This window comes from Sturnus vulgaris, chromosome W, assembly GCF_052056855.1.
Source record: "Sturnus vulgaris isolate bStuVul1 chromosome W, bStuVul1.hap1, whole genome shotgun sequence".
Taxonomy (NCBI): domain Eukaryota; kingdom Metazoa; phylum Chordata; class Aves; order Passeriformes; family Sturnidae; genus Sturnus; species Sturnus vulgaris.
This window is the reverse complement of record NC_142282.1, coordinates 63,484,484-63,498,532: the sequence shown is the minus strand read 5'-3', so window position 1 is coordinate 63,498,532 and position 14,049 is coordinate 63,484,484. Positions and strand designations below refer to the sequence as shown.

The 14,049-nt window shown below is 45.5% G+C and overlaps 1 long non-coding RNA gene across 1 annotated transcript; it reads right to left on the bottom strand.

Annotated features, from left to right (window-relative positions):
• Window positions 1-3,704: 3,704 nt before the first annotated feature.
• Window positions 3,705-14,004, bottom strand: LOC148220287 (uncharacterized). Its single transcript, XR_015799010.1, has 3 exons — window positions 12,702-14,004; window positions 6,953-7,151; window positions 3,705-4,327 (listed from the first exon to the last, which is right to left on the bottom strand). It is a non-coding gene; the product is annotated as an uncharacterized LOC148220287 (long non-coding RNA).
• Window positions 14,005-14,049: the final 45 nt, after the last annotated feature.

Genomic DNA, 14,049 nt, shown 5'->3' with positions numbered 1-14,049 from the left:
GCCGGCAGCACTGGGTGCAGGGAGCCCAGGGAGGGCACAGAAATGCTGGGCTGAGACATGCTGAGGGGGACAGCGAGATGGGTGTGTGCAGCCAGCCAGGGCAGAAGAGCAGAACATACAGGGGGCACAGCCTGCAGAAGAGATGGCCAAGGGCTGGACAGGGCTGTCAGGGCCAGAGGCACCCAGGCCTTTGTCCCCTGGGCTTGGGCAGTGCCTCTGGACGCCCCACAGAAGGAACTTTCCTTTCAGAGGCTGCACTTTGGTTCTGCCTCGGCCCTCCTTGAGGAGGCTGGCAGGGTTTGCAGTATTATGACATTTGTCCTTGCTGCCCATCACATCCCACTGCCCCACAAACAGCTCCAAGCCACCCGTGAGGGACAGGCCCTGTTGGCCCAGGCCTGGGCTCAGCCTTTCTGCTTCCTCCATCCAGCCCAGGCCTTGCTCAGCATTGCAGTTCCCTGCTCAGAGCCTTTGGCTCCTGCAATCCTGGCCTCAAGGATCTGCTCTCATGAGTCCCTGGGGAGGCCTTGGGAGTCCCTTCCCTCAGTGGGGCCATTAATGCTCCAAGGGACTTGGAGTTTTGCTTCTGACTCTTTGAGCAGCTTCTTCAACCTTCTCGCCGTGCCTGAGGGTCCTGGACTCAACCTCAAATCCACCATGGGGATCATAAAAATACAGAAAGCCCTCAGGAGCTCCTTGTCTTCCTTCGATTGTTTTCAAGTCTTCAGGTGCAGCTCATTGGAGTCAGTTTGGAGTTCTGTTAAGGAGGGAGATTTCAAAGTGCACTTCATGATTTTTGTTTTTATTCAGTGGATTTTTTTTATTTTTCAGTTCATTGCAGAGGTGATAGAAGCATTCCCCAGGTGATCTTGATGCTGAATGTCTCCTTAGGTCTGGGCATATAGAAGAATGTGCCCCTTGAGGGCTGAACCTGTTTGGATAGTCTGCTCCTTACCCCCGACCTCACCATGTCAGACATCGTCCACCTGGGACTGACATCCCAAAACATTAAAAAATATTTGTGACTTTTTCTTTGCAATTAAAATTTAATAATTAATTAAATTATAATTAATAATTTTCTTTTAAAAATAATATTATTCTATATTTTTATTACCTTACTTTTATATTTATGTAAAAAAATCTGTACATTTTTAGCAATCAAAAAAAATTTTTTATTGGTTCTAAGTAACACAGTTCCCTTCATTAGTTAATTGACCACTATTGGCTTTTGATTTCTCCCTCTTTATGCTTCTTAGTCCTATTTTTAGTCCTTTGGGGTTTTTTAAAATAATTTTCTCAGACAGGGTAAAAGGGGCCACTTTGGGGGATCCAGGTGGGCATTTGGTGGGGCACTGAGGGATTCTGCTGGACACTTCAGGGTCTGAGCGGGTACTTGGAGGGCTTTAACGCGGCTCTCTGAGGCGTGGGGGATGATGAGAATAGAGCCACGGAGCATCACGGGAGTTCTAGTCACAGCTACAATGTCTATCGGTGGGGCGCGGGACATGACGAGAGATGAAGTCATGGCTGGAGTGGCACTCTATGGGAACCGAGGAGCATGATGGGAGATGTAGTTCTGGAAGTGGCTCGGACACTTTTGCGTCCAAATCATTACTTGAGGTCCTCGGGGGAAAACGCATACAGTTCGGGTGCACTTGGGGGGAGCTTGGGGAGCTCTAACCAGGGTCTTTAGGGCGTGGGACACGGCAGGAATTTTAGGTGGGGAAACTGTGTTATGAGGGACTCTGAGTCCGCAGGGGATGACAGGATATGAATTCCCAGAAGTGTCTGTAATGGCCATCTTTGGGGTTGGGAGCATTGAGGGCATCCAGGGACACTTTTGGAGGGGTCTCGAATGGGCACTGAGGAGGCACTTAGGGATCCTGTAGGGTCTGGGGGACAGTTATGGGATATATGGGGAGTGGATACTGGGGTTCTGTGGAGTGTGGGGCATGATGGGCGTTGTAGTCCTGGCTCCAATGAGGCTCCATTGGGCAGCGGGGCATGACGGGAGTTATAAGCAAAAAAAAAAAAGATGGCACTGACACCAGGCACCGCCCCCAAAGCCCCGATCCTCAGGGCTGATTGGCTGCGTGCAGTGATGGGTGTGAGCGTCAGCAAATGGGAGGTGGCTGAGGCCATAACAGCCCATTCAACACCTCCCGTCTCTCCCAGTACAGCGCAGTCCATCCCTAACAGATTCCAGTACATTCCTCGTGCCCCTCCAGGCCCTACCAGTACAGCCCAGTCCATCCCAATAGACCTTAGATCATTCCCAGTCTCCTCCAGATCCCCCCAATGTCATCCACAGTATGTGCCAATGTCTCACAGACCTCCTCACAGTGTTCCCAGTGTCCCCAGTTTGTCCCAGTGTCCCCCAATACCACTCTCAGTATGTCCCGGTATATCCTAGTGTGTCTCTATGTACCTCCACAGTCCATCCCAGTCCACCCAGATTCCCCCCGAGCATTCCCTGTATTCCCAGTTTGTCCCAGTCCTTCCCAGTATCACTCCCAGTATGTCCCAGTGTCTCCCACAGAGTTCCCAGTGTTCCCAGTATGTCCCAGTCCTCCTCAGTGTTTCCAAGGAAACTTGAATTTCTCACGGTTGCCATGGCAGCCAAACTCAGCAGTGGGGTCAGTGCAGTGTCCATGGCCACAGCCTCTGGCAGTGGCCCAGTGCAGATTGGGATGATGATCCACCCTCAAAGCTGGCCAAGGACAGCTCCGGAATGGTTTTGGTTGTACCTTTGAATCATGATTTTAAATAGTTAAGATTTTGGCTAAGGGTAGAAGTGTAAGGATCTGTGAAGCTAGGTTTGAGTGGAAGTGAGACAAGAAGCAAAGGACAAGATAATAAGAATTAAAACAGAGTACTAGTTTTGTTAAGGAGTGATGGGAACTAACCAGAATAAAGAGATCTCTAAAACTAGTCCTTTAGGGTGTATTTTGGCACATTGGAAGGAACTAGTATGCTATGGTGGTACAGAGAACAAAAAGACCCTCGTTAAGTTTAGTACACAGTGGTGGCCACTTTACAGGCTTGAGGAGGGCGCCAGGTGGTCCTCAGTTGGATCTTTACATTATGAGACTTTGTTACAGCTTATGTAATTTTTGAGATGAGAACAGAAGTGGGAGGAGGTGACGTATGCTGGCATGTTTTTCTCCCTCCAAAATCACCCTGAGTGGCAGAGAGACTGTGGACTCAAAGCCCCCTCTGACCCCTTGGTATTGGCCTTAGAAAAAGATAACGAGGCTAAGTTAAAACGATGTTGCAGTACATGCTCCATAAATCAACACTGCACACACCCTGATAAGGTGTATCCAGCTGACCCTCTGGAGCAAGAATTGGGGGATTTGTTTGAATCACCCCCTAGAAGGCAAAGGGGGGTGAGGGAGAAGTAAATTTGGGACGGTTATTAACCTCAACTCCCACTTTACCTTCTACTTCTGAAAAGAAGCCAACTCCAGTTACTCCAGCTCCAGCTCCTATTCCACGTCCTGAGATTTCTATCCAAACTCCAGCTTATGTTCCATCCCTGTCACGATCCGCTATTAATACAGAGCGGGGGTCGTGATGGTTCTTTTGATCTCAAAGGTGCAAACAGGCAAAATGCAGGGGACAAAATCAGTTTATTCAACAGCAGAAAATCAGTTTATTCAACAACAGCAATGCATTTCATCAAATGCCAACAATTCAGTTACGGTAAGGGGGAGAGGTATAGGAAACAAAGTATAGGGAGAGGGGAAGGAAAGAAAGGGATGGGAAAATAGCTACCAACAGATGAGACGGGCATCCTCACGGGTCATCCGATAGACGAGTCTTCGTCCATTGGGAGATCTCAGGGGTCTTCTCCAGGGGGTAGATGGGTCTTCATCAGTGGAGAGATCTCAAAGGGTCTTTTCCAGAGGGTCGCTCTTTTATAGTCCTTCTCCAAAGCAAGTGGCCTCTGGCCAAGAGGTGGGAAGATTTATGGACCATTGTGTGGTGCTGCAGGAGACAGGTATGGTCAAGCAGTCCTCAGTTGGTGGTACAACACAACCTCTGGTTGGTGCCATAACAGCACAGTCCAGTGAACACAATACACCAGCACACATTCACGAGCATCCACTTTGGCCCGGCCAGGAAACCATTGTTCGGAGTCAGCCTGGGTGGAGGTCCTCGAGGTCTCCTTGCGATGGTCCGGAGGCAAAATTGAGGGGAACTTCGCACCGACCCTTACACCACCCCATGACTCACGATCGTCGTCAAGAGCACCCCTTTGTAGAGTTGTGGTGAAGTCTTCAGTTGTGGCATCTTCAGGACTCGTCCAAGTTGGTGGCATATCCTGGAAAACAGAAACAGGAAAGTAGGAAAAAGATAAGGGAAAGGATAAGGAAAAGGAGAAAAAAGGAAAACAAAGGAAATCAATTAAATTCAATTTTTGATTGCTAACAATTTAAAACAATTTGTTAAATTCTTTAATTTTTCAATTTTTGATTAGAAATAAATCAATTTTTTCATTACAAAGAAAGCAAATTTTTGATTAAACAATTTTAATTACCATTAGAAGATAATAAATTCTAGTTAAAATCATATTTTATCCTATTTAAAACCTTGTGTCAATAACCCTAGGGATGTCAACAGTGACCGATCTGGATACATCTATCACAGATGTCAATTGTGCTAACTGTTTCATTATTCTCCAACTCATAATGTATAGGATTGCTGATAAAACAAAACCAATTAAAACCAAAATCAAGAGAACCATGATGGGATGACACAATTTGTTCAGGACACCTGTAGCAGTAGGTGAACACCCAAATAGAGTATCCCACCACCTGTGTTCAGCATCTGTCTTTACTCTTTCCAAAACACGATGTATTTTTTCCACATTGTGATGAACAGCTATTAGAGTTTTCTGTCTGTTTTTCTTGATCCTCTCCAAAATTTCGATCAGATCTTGGTGGAGCAACAATTGCTTCACCAGAGAGAGGTTCATTCCAATTGGAGTGGGCAATAGATGGTGGATCAGTGTGTAATTTGACTGCAAAAGATGGTGAGAAGTAACTGGGGCTACATAGGAAAAATCACATCCTGAAATCCTAGTAAAGTTACAGACTCAAAAGTTTGAATGATTTTTAGTATTCACTACCAAATTTTCTATGAAAACACTATCACAAGCAGTTCTAAAGCATGCACATCCATTGCCTACATATACCAGTACTGTTTCAGGAATCTCGTTTGGATGAATTTCAAAATTGCAAACATTCTGTTCTGTATCCAAGCAGACATCTTGAGCTCTGATTGCATTACTTTCACAGATAACCCTTGTTGTTCCCGGACAATACAAGTTTCCAAATTGACAGTTTGCCACCTCCCACCAATTTGACGGGCCCATTCCCTGTGCTCGAAAGGATAGAGAATAGCTCCGTCATGGTTCAACCCTAATGCAATGATGGGGAATATTGAATGCACTGAAGCATTACGTATAGTCAGTACAAAGGCTGTGGCTGTGTTTGTGCTGGGATCATAGGTAAAATTTACTAAGTTCCACCAGGACTGGAATTCTTTTTCAAAATCAGTGGCACTGTCCCAGACTATTTTTCGAATTTCAGTGGGAAAAGTGCCTTCCTCACCTTCTCTTATAATTAAAGCAGCAACCAACTGCATCCACAACTGGGCCTGGATACAACTGAGAGCCAAAGAGATGTTATTTTGTGTAGCACCAAGTGCATCGATTATCAATTTGTGGTCATTTACATTTACCTTTTCCCAACTTGGTAATATGTTTGATAACAACCACTGTTGGGTCCCCAAAGCTGTTAAGGATGTTTGCAGGGGCCGTTGTAATTTGGTTACATCTCCAGCTGTGGTAGCCAATTTATTCATTAGTACTTCTGAATCGATGCTATTCAAAATTCCCAATCCTGTTCCCACAACACTGGTTATGTCTCTTGCCATTCGTTTTTTAGAAGGATTCCGTTTTCGCAACCAGGTTGTCCATCCCTCAAAAGAAGTCTGCAGAAAGGGTGAACAAGCTGGCTGAACTTCTGAGACATTGCATTGCATCAACAATTTGATCTGTTTGAGAGACCATGCCGGATTAAACAATATTTGTTGTTGGCCAGTTTTTCTAATTACATATGGTCCAAATTGAAAAATCGTAGGACTCAACACAAACGGTGGTTGGGTGGTAGGTGTTACAACATTAACATCAAGTTCCCCCGAGTATTTTGTATTGTTTTTTCCACACATGATTTTATAGGAAAATTGTATAGCAGTTAAATTTAGCCAACAGTCTTGATTTTGGGTTCTACAATATAAAGTCTGGCCATGGGGTCCTATGCCATAACTGTATGCAGGTTCGGTGAGGGATCCAGCCACTAATTTACAAGTTATTGTGACATCATCACCTTGTGTCACCAAGAAAGGAGGAAAAACCTGTTTTTTGTCATCCAACACTAAGGGAGTGCTTGCACCATGGTATATAACTACTGCGGTCAGTGTGGGTTTTTCTACAGCATTTATTTTGAATCTATTGGTCAGACCTTTCAAGCTGGACTCATCTGTTGTGTCATTCTGCCAGGAGCATGTTACATAGGTTGGTCTGGTTAAAGTTATGCCAACAGTCAGTAAGTTCATCCGCGCAAAGCTTTGTAACTTCGACATTGTTGGCGTCAGGGTCCAAGGTATAGTTACCAACCTTCCTTTGGCGACAGCACAGTATTAGGGGGACTTTTTTTTTACATGTCCATACTGTCATGGGGCAGAGACTTGCCGTGATGTTAGGGTGCAAGCTACTAGTTATATCTGATTTTAAGTAATTCCCGGCGATTGCAATGGTGGTGGCTTTCTCATGAAGGGATTTTTCCACTTTTCTGCATCCTACATTAGTTTCTTCACCAATTGTTCCTGTTAGTACCCTAGCCTAGTCGTTTTTGTCCCAACCCCAGTCACTTGAACGGTATACCTCAGAATCGTGCAGTACTACGGTCGCAAGGCTTGGGTGACGATCTCTGGGGTAGGGTCCTAGAGCACTGGTATACCTGATGGAAGCTTCAGACCACAGCCACTCAGCCGAGTTTTGGCCATGGTGTTGTGGTAGGATGCAGAGAAGTATCAAAAAGGTGATCATGGTTTGTCCAGTTCCCATGTCCCTTGGCGTTCTTCTGTGAAAAGTAAACACAACAGAGTCTGCCACCAAGAGGCAGGAGGTCAAAATGATGGAACAATCCAACGGGTACTTATCCGATGCTCCTTTCCCAGAGCATTGGTGGCTACCCATGCATATTTATTCAGAGGAGTTTTTAGTACTAGTGGTACTTCTCCTACAGTAGGGAGGTTTACTAAAACAGGTTGCCCAGCGTAATGGGCTGGATTTTTAGGATCATTAGGTCCCTGTAGTGCAGGAATGATACTTGGGGCTTTTGGACAAAAACCAGTCATTTTGGGACACTCGTTTACCCCCCATCTATCATTTATACCTTTTACAGTTTGCCATAATCGAAGATCCCAACTTCCCTTGTGTGGTTTTAGGAGTCACTTCAGAAGACCATTTGTCCTTTCTACAATCCCGTTGGCTTGAGGGTAATAGGGGGTGTGAAAAGTCCACTTTATTCCTTCCTCCCTTGCCCATTCCTGTACTACTTTAGCAGTAAAGTGAGACCCATTATCAGATTGAATCTCCTGTGGCTTTGGGAAAGTTCCAAACCATCCTTGTAATGCCTTAACAGTGTTTTCTCCTGTAACTCTATTAAAGGCTTCAGCTTGAACTAACCCTGAAATTATTTCCACTCCTACCAGCACGAAATGTTTACCACCAGACTTCTTAAAGGGACCGATATAATCTACCTGTCACGCGTCCCATAAGCCTTTACCTTTCCTTAAGTGCAAAGGGTCATCTTCCAAAGGATGCCTTTCTAGTCATCTGCGGGGTTGCTCACAAGCTGATATGCATGTTTTACACATTTTCCTGGTGACAGGCCAGCCACGAGCAAGGGCTTCTTTGTACAAATCTTTCGCACCTGTGTGTTGTCTTTTTATATGCCGTCATTCTAACAGGTGCTCCCAATCCTCTGTAATTTGTTCCTTTTTCAGGGGACTTAGTTTTGCTAACTCATCAGCAGCATTATTCCACTCACCAGCTAAATTTCCATCTGTCTGATGAGAAGCCACCCACCCCACAGCAAAGTTCCCTTGACTTGCTATATCTAGAATTTCTTGCCATTTTTCCTTGTGCCATACTGGGATTCTGTTGACTTCCCAATCATTTTGCTGCCAGAAAGGAAGCCACTTTGTACATCCTTTAAACACAGCATAGGAGTCAGTGTAAATACAAACAAGAGAGATATTATGTGCCTCGTGCTTGAAAACACTCCAAACAGCAATCAGCTCACCAGCCTGAGCACTGCCTTCTCCCTCAGTAATAATTCGTTCACCAGATGAAGTATGAAGAGCTACTGCCCTGTATTTCCACACCTTTCCCTCTCGTTTAGCAGAAGCATCAGTAAACCAAGAATTCACTGATTGTTCAGGGGAGAAAGGAGGGCCCACTTTAATTACTGAGGCAGGTTTATCGTGGCTGCTAGACAAGTTCTCAGTTTCTTGTATAGCCAGATTTTTTTACAGCTCCTTCTGTTACAGAGAAAATATTACAGTAATGTTCTATCTGGGCATACCACTTCCTAACTGAGGATCTCTGGGCCACCCTGTCAGGGGGAGGCTCCCACTGGTGACTGTTTTAATAACTTTGAAAGGGCCTCTTAATACAATTGATTGCTGACGTGTAATTTTCTCCACTTCTATGAGAGCTATGCTAACAACAAAAAGCCCCTTTTCACAGGTTGTGTATCTTTTTTCAGCATCTTTAAAACCACGGGAATAAAAACCAACAGGCCTTGTAGGGCCTTCTGGGCCCCGTTGCCATATGTGCACTTATAGGCCCGAGGTGGCAAATCCCCATTCTACCTGGAAAGGATCTGTGGGATGAATAGGGCCTAGAGCTTGATGTGCAGTTGCTTCAAAAATCAGCAGTTGTAGTGCTTCCTCCTGAGGAGTCCAATCCCATTTTACCCCTTTCCTCAGCAAGTCATAAAGAGGTCTGGCAATAATTGAAAAATCAGGGATGTGTTTTCTCCAAAACACTAATAATTGCAGAGCATGTTGAAGCTCTTTCCTGGATCCAGGCATTTTAATTTGATCCAGGGAGGTTAGGGTATCAGGTGGAATACATGTCATACCTCCTTTCCACCAAATCCCCAAAAACTTCACCTCCTGAGAAGGTTTCTGAATTTTCTCTGGGGGAATTTGTAAGTCAAGGCTTTCCAGATGAGAGATTATTTTCTGTTGGGTATCCCCCACTACTTCTATTTCATCTCCCCCCACCAGAATATCATCAACGTATTGATAGACAGCTACATTGTCAGGTTTGGGTATCTTTTCTAATTCCTGTGCTAAAGCATGGTGGGCCAGAGTAGGGGAGTGTTTATACCCTTGAGGAAGCCTAGTGAAGGTGTATTGCTGTCCTTCCCATGTGAAGGCAAAACAGTCCATGTCCTCTGGCTGTATAGGTATCATAAAGAACATGTCTTTGACATCTATAGTTGCCATGACTGTATGAGCCTTCTCCTGAATTGAAGTTATAAGTTCAGCTAAATTTGGGACAGCTGCTGTGAGAGGATCTGTGTTTGCATTTAGTCTGCAAAAATCTACTGTCAGCCTCCACTTTCCGTTAGGTTTACGGACTGGCCACACTGGAGAGTTAAAGGGAGAATGAGTGTCAATTATCACTCCCTGATCTCTCAAGTCCTGAATAACCGGCTTAATTCCTTCTTTGGCACCAGTGGGAAGTGGGTATTGTTTTACATTAGTAATTTTACTGAAAGGTAAGGAAGGTGCGGTTTGGAGCAGACTAATATTAAAACGTGGTGTGCCAAAGGACCAGAGACAACCCTCCTCGTCTTCCCACTGTCTCCCAGCAAGGACATCCATTCGTAATAAATCATTTGGAATGTCTCCAATTACGATTTTAATAAGTAACAAATTCTCCTCTCCAGGTAGTAAGATTTTTATCAGAGCTATATCCATAGCTTCTGTGGTTCCCAAGGCATTGAGAACAAAGCATTGTCTCCTTGTTGGAACAACTCCACATTTCTGCGCAGCTTTTCTTGTTAGTGCAGAAATTTGGGCTCCAGTGTCGACCACAAAGGTGACAGGTGCCCTTTTAGGACCAACTATTGCTGTTATCAGGAGGTTCCCAGTATTAGGATTTCTGGTGAGCGTTCTAATGAATAACCAGTTTCCCCCCCCATCCCTCTGCCCACCCACGAGAGACCGGGTTTCTAGTTTCCCTGCTTCTGAAGCCGTTTCAGTTCCATTCCCAAACACTGAGAAGGAGAAAACTCTGACTCAGTTCCCAGAACCTGCGGAGGGGATTGATTTGGTTCACTGCCCAGAATCTGTGGAGGGGTTAAGTTTGACTCACTGACCACAACTGGTGGAGGAGGAGGTGCACTAGGCTGGACAGTAGGAGAGTTTGATGTAAGGATCTTAGGGCAATGCCAATTCACAACAATTTTTATCAACTTGTCAAGTGGTAAGCCATCCATAACATCTTTAGGAATTTGTTTCTTTAACCCCAATGACCACCAGTACTGATGGGGAGTATTCAATTTTCCCTTTTCTGGCTTATCACTAGGAGAAACAATGTGTCTAACACCTTTAGTTTTCTCCACTTTATCCTCTGGGACTTTTACGGGTCCATATTTCCTGCTGTAATTCAACAATTCCTCTGCAACTTCGCTCCATGTCCAAACTTTACGGTTATTGTCAGGAGACTCTGGAGTCCGTCTAGAGGGGGATTCATAGGGAGGGAAAGAGTCCACGGAACCAGATCGCTCATGTGAGTTTCCAAGAAATCTATCTAATCTTTCTACAGGTGTCATGGATGCGATAGTTTTTTGAAGGATAATTGCGGTAGATTTGAGTGTTTCTGGGAGACCACGAATTAAAGGGGTCATGATTTCAGGCATCACAGGCAATTGCATAGGTGATTCATAGGTGGTGGTCAATTTTCTCTCGTGTATCATTTGCAGGCAAGCAGCTTTGTGAATGTTTTCCAAGAGTTGGTCGGGAGTACCAACTAAAGCTATAGGGTCTCCCCTTTCCAAGGGATTAAGCCCCCCGGCCCAAAAAGCTGCACGTTGGGTCAAGGACCATGGGTAGCTCTTATCTCCGGTTGTTAAGAAAACCCCATGTCCCCAATACCCACTAGCTTCGCTTTCTGATAATTTAATCTGATCTCCCCCAGTAAGAGACACTCTAAATACATATTCAGTCTCTGTTTCATGAGGGAGTCGCCCATATTCGTTTTTCAGTTTTGCTAATTCAGTGGCAGAATATGGGATTTCTTTTGTAGATATGTTTGGTTCAAAATCATCAGGACCAAGATAAGTATATCGTGTTTTAACCACAGGTCTCAATTTCGGACAGCAGTGTTCCCCAAGATTTTTCATTATAGTTAACTCCTTTTGGGGATAAATTTGATTAATGTGAACAATTTCCTTCTCCTCTGTTTCTGTGTGCGTTTCATTCTGCTTTGATTTTTTTGCGCGTTCTTCACTTAGGGCAGCCTGTAGCAAATGATTTTCATCTCGCAACAAACGGTTCTCATTCCTTTCTTGATCTAATTGTTTTTGCAGAATTTGAACAAGATTTTGCAAAGAATCTATAATTGTACTTTCTTCACTAACTCGCTTAGAGCAAGTTTCTATGGCTGCCGTAAGACAAGCTCCCAAAACTGAGCAGAGTATGGTTTTATTTTTGCCTAGTTTAAACCTTGACTCATGTTGCAAAGAATATATTCTATCAATCACATTTTCCAGATTAAACCAATTATTGCTCGCCCATTCCTCCCCACCTTGGGACGGTCTGGCGCTATACTTAGCTAATAGAGCATAAAATGCAGCTTTATCTGTTACACTGGAATTCTCAGTCATTTTGTGAAGGGATAGGTAAAAACCACAACAGGGAGGTCTATTGCTTAAGTTACCACACACAACGAAACAGCTTTTGCTATGTGCCCCCCCCCCCCCCTTCACTTCCCTGTGTGGGTGAAGAGACCAAACTACTTGGGAGGCACTCCTTAGTTAGAAAACACCAGGTTGTCTCTTCACTACACCAAGTAGTCAAACATCATAAAAAACAACAACAACAACAACAGTGTCCCGCCTTTTGCACCAGTAGATCTTTTGCGAAATTCTGACGACAGAGCCCTCAAGCGAGTCTGGGGATGCTCCACACCAAGGTGTCTGCAGTCTGCGGGAAATCAGAAATACCCCCCCTTGCTTTCTAGACAGGCTCACCCATTCAAGGTGGCCAGCTAGGGGCGGCTGGAGTAAGACTTCCTTCCCCTGATACAGACTACAGAGAACCTTGCATCCCTTCTGTCTGTCAGAAAATCCTGTCCGTGACGCCAATTTAATGTCACGATCCGCTATTAATACAGAGCGGGGGTCGTGATGGTTCTTTTGATCTCAAAGGTGCAAACAGGAAAAATGCAGGGGACAAAATCAGTTTATTCAACAGCAGAAAATCAGTTTATTCAACAACAGCAATGCATTTCATCAAATGCCAACAATTCAGTTATGGTAAGGGGGAGAGGTATAGGAAACAAAGTATAGGGAGAGGGGAAGGAAAGAAAGGGATGGGAAAATAGCTACCAACAGATGAGACGGGCATCCTAACAGGTCATCCGATAGATGAGTCTTCGTCCGTTGGGAGATCTCAGGGGTCTTCTCCAGGGGGTAGACGGGTCTTCATCAGTGGAGAGATCTCAAAGGGTCTTTTCCAGAGGGTCGCTCTTTTATAGTCCTTCTCCAAAGCGAGTGGCCTCTGGCCAAGAGGTGGGAAGATTTATGGACCATTGTGTGGTGCTGCAGGAGACAGGTATGGTCAAGCAGTCCTCAGTTGGTGGTACAACACAACCTCTGGTTGGTGCCATAACAGCACAGTCCAGTGAACACAATACACCAGCACACATTCACGAGCATCCACCTTGGCCCGGCCAGGAAACCATTGTTCGGAGTCAGCCTTGGTGGGGGTCCTCGAGGTCTCCTTGCGATGGTCGGGAGGCAAAATTGAGGGGAACTTCTGACCGACCCTTACAATCCCCCACTCCAATTAAAGCAATTTCTATCTCAACTCCAGTTCCAGCTTTAACCAAAGCAATTTCTATTTCAACTCCAGATCCAGCCTTAAGCACAGATGAATCAACTCCGGTCTCTCCACGAGGAAGAGAGAATTCATGGACTGTTGATGGGACCTATGGGGTCAGGAGGTATTGTCCTCACTGGCCAATCCTTGGTCATTGTTGTAATTCTATAAATAGACATGAAATGTAAATAAAGTGGTTCTTCTTTTCCTGCTTGATTCCTTGGAGTCAGTGAGTGTGTCTCTCTCTCTGCATCATTTGGTGACAATGGTGACCTCGAGTGAAGGGACGAAGGTGGGTGAGATTTCCTTCTCTCTCCCTTTTCTCTGATTCGGTGGTTTTTAGCTATGGAGGCCTCTGTGGTTTCTCCGGAGGATGCGTTAGTTCTTAGCCTCTGGGGGGACCTCCTGATCAGACGTCAGGCTTCCATCTCCCTGATGGAATTCGAGCGGCTGTTTTTGTGGGCTTGGAGCCAGGGTTTCTTTTATAAGCCTGAGGAGGCATTCTCTAGGGAGGGGTGGTCTCTCTTGGGTGAACATTTCTGGACTACTCTTTCTGCCTATGGGGCAGAAGGGGTACAGTTTTTGCTGCAGCGGAAAAGGATTGATAGCCTTCTGGACAATGGTTTTCGTCCCCGCGGATCTGTAGAGGATCTCCGTGGCGAGACCCCATCTCCCGCTTTGGAGACGGACAGCGAATCTGACGAGAGTTTTGAGTTTCTGCCCCAGTGGGGACTTTCCCGTTCCCTCCAGGCTGGGGGCAGGGGGACCGTCCTTGGCCAGCTGCTTTCCAGCGGAAATCGGCGATGCCAGCCCAGGCCCTCCCCAAACCGCGGGGGCGGTCGGGAGCGGGGGGGA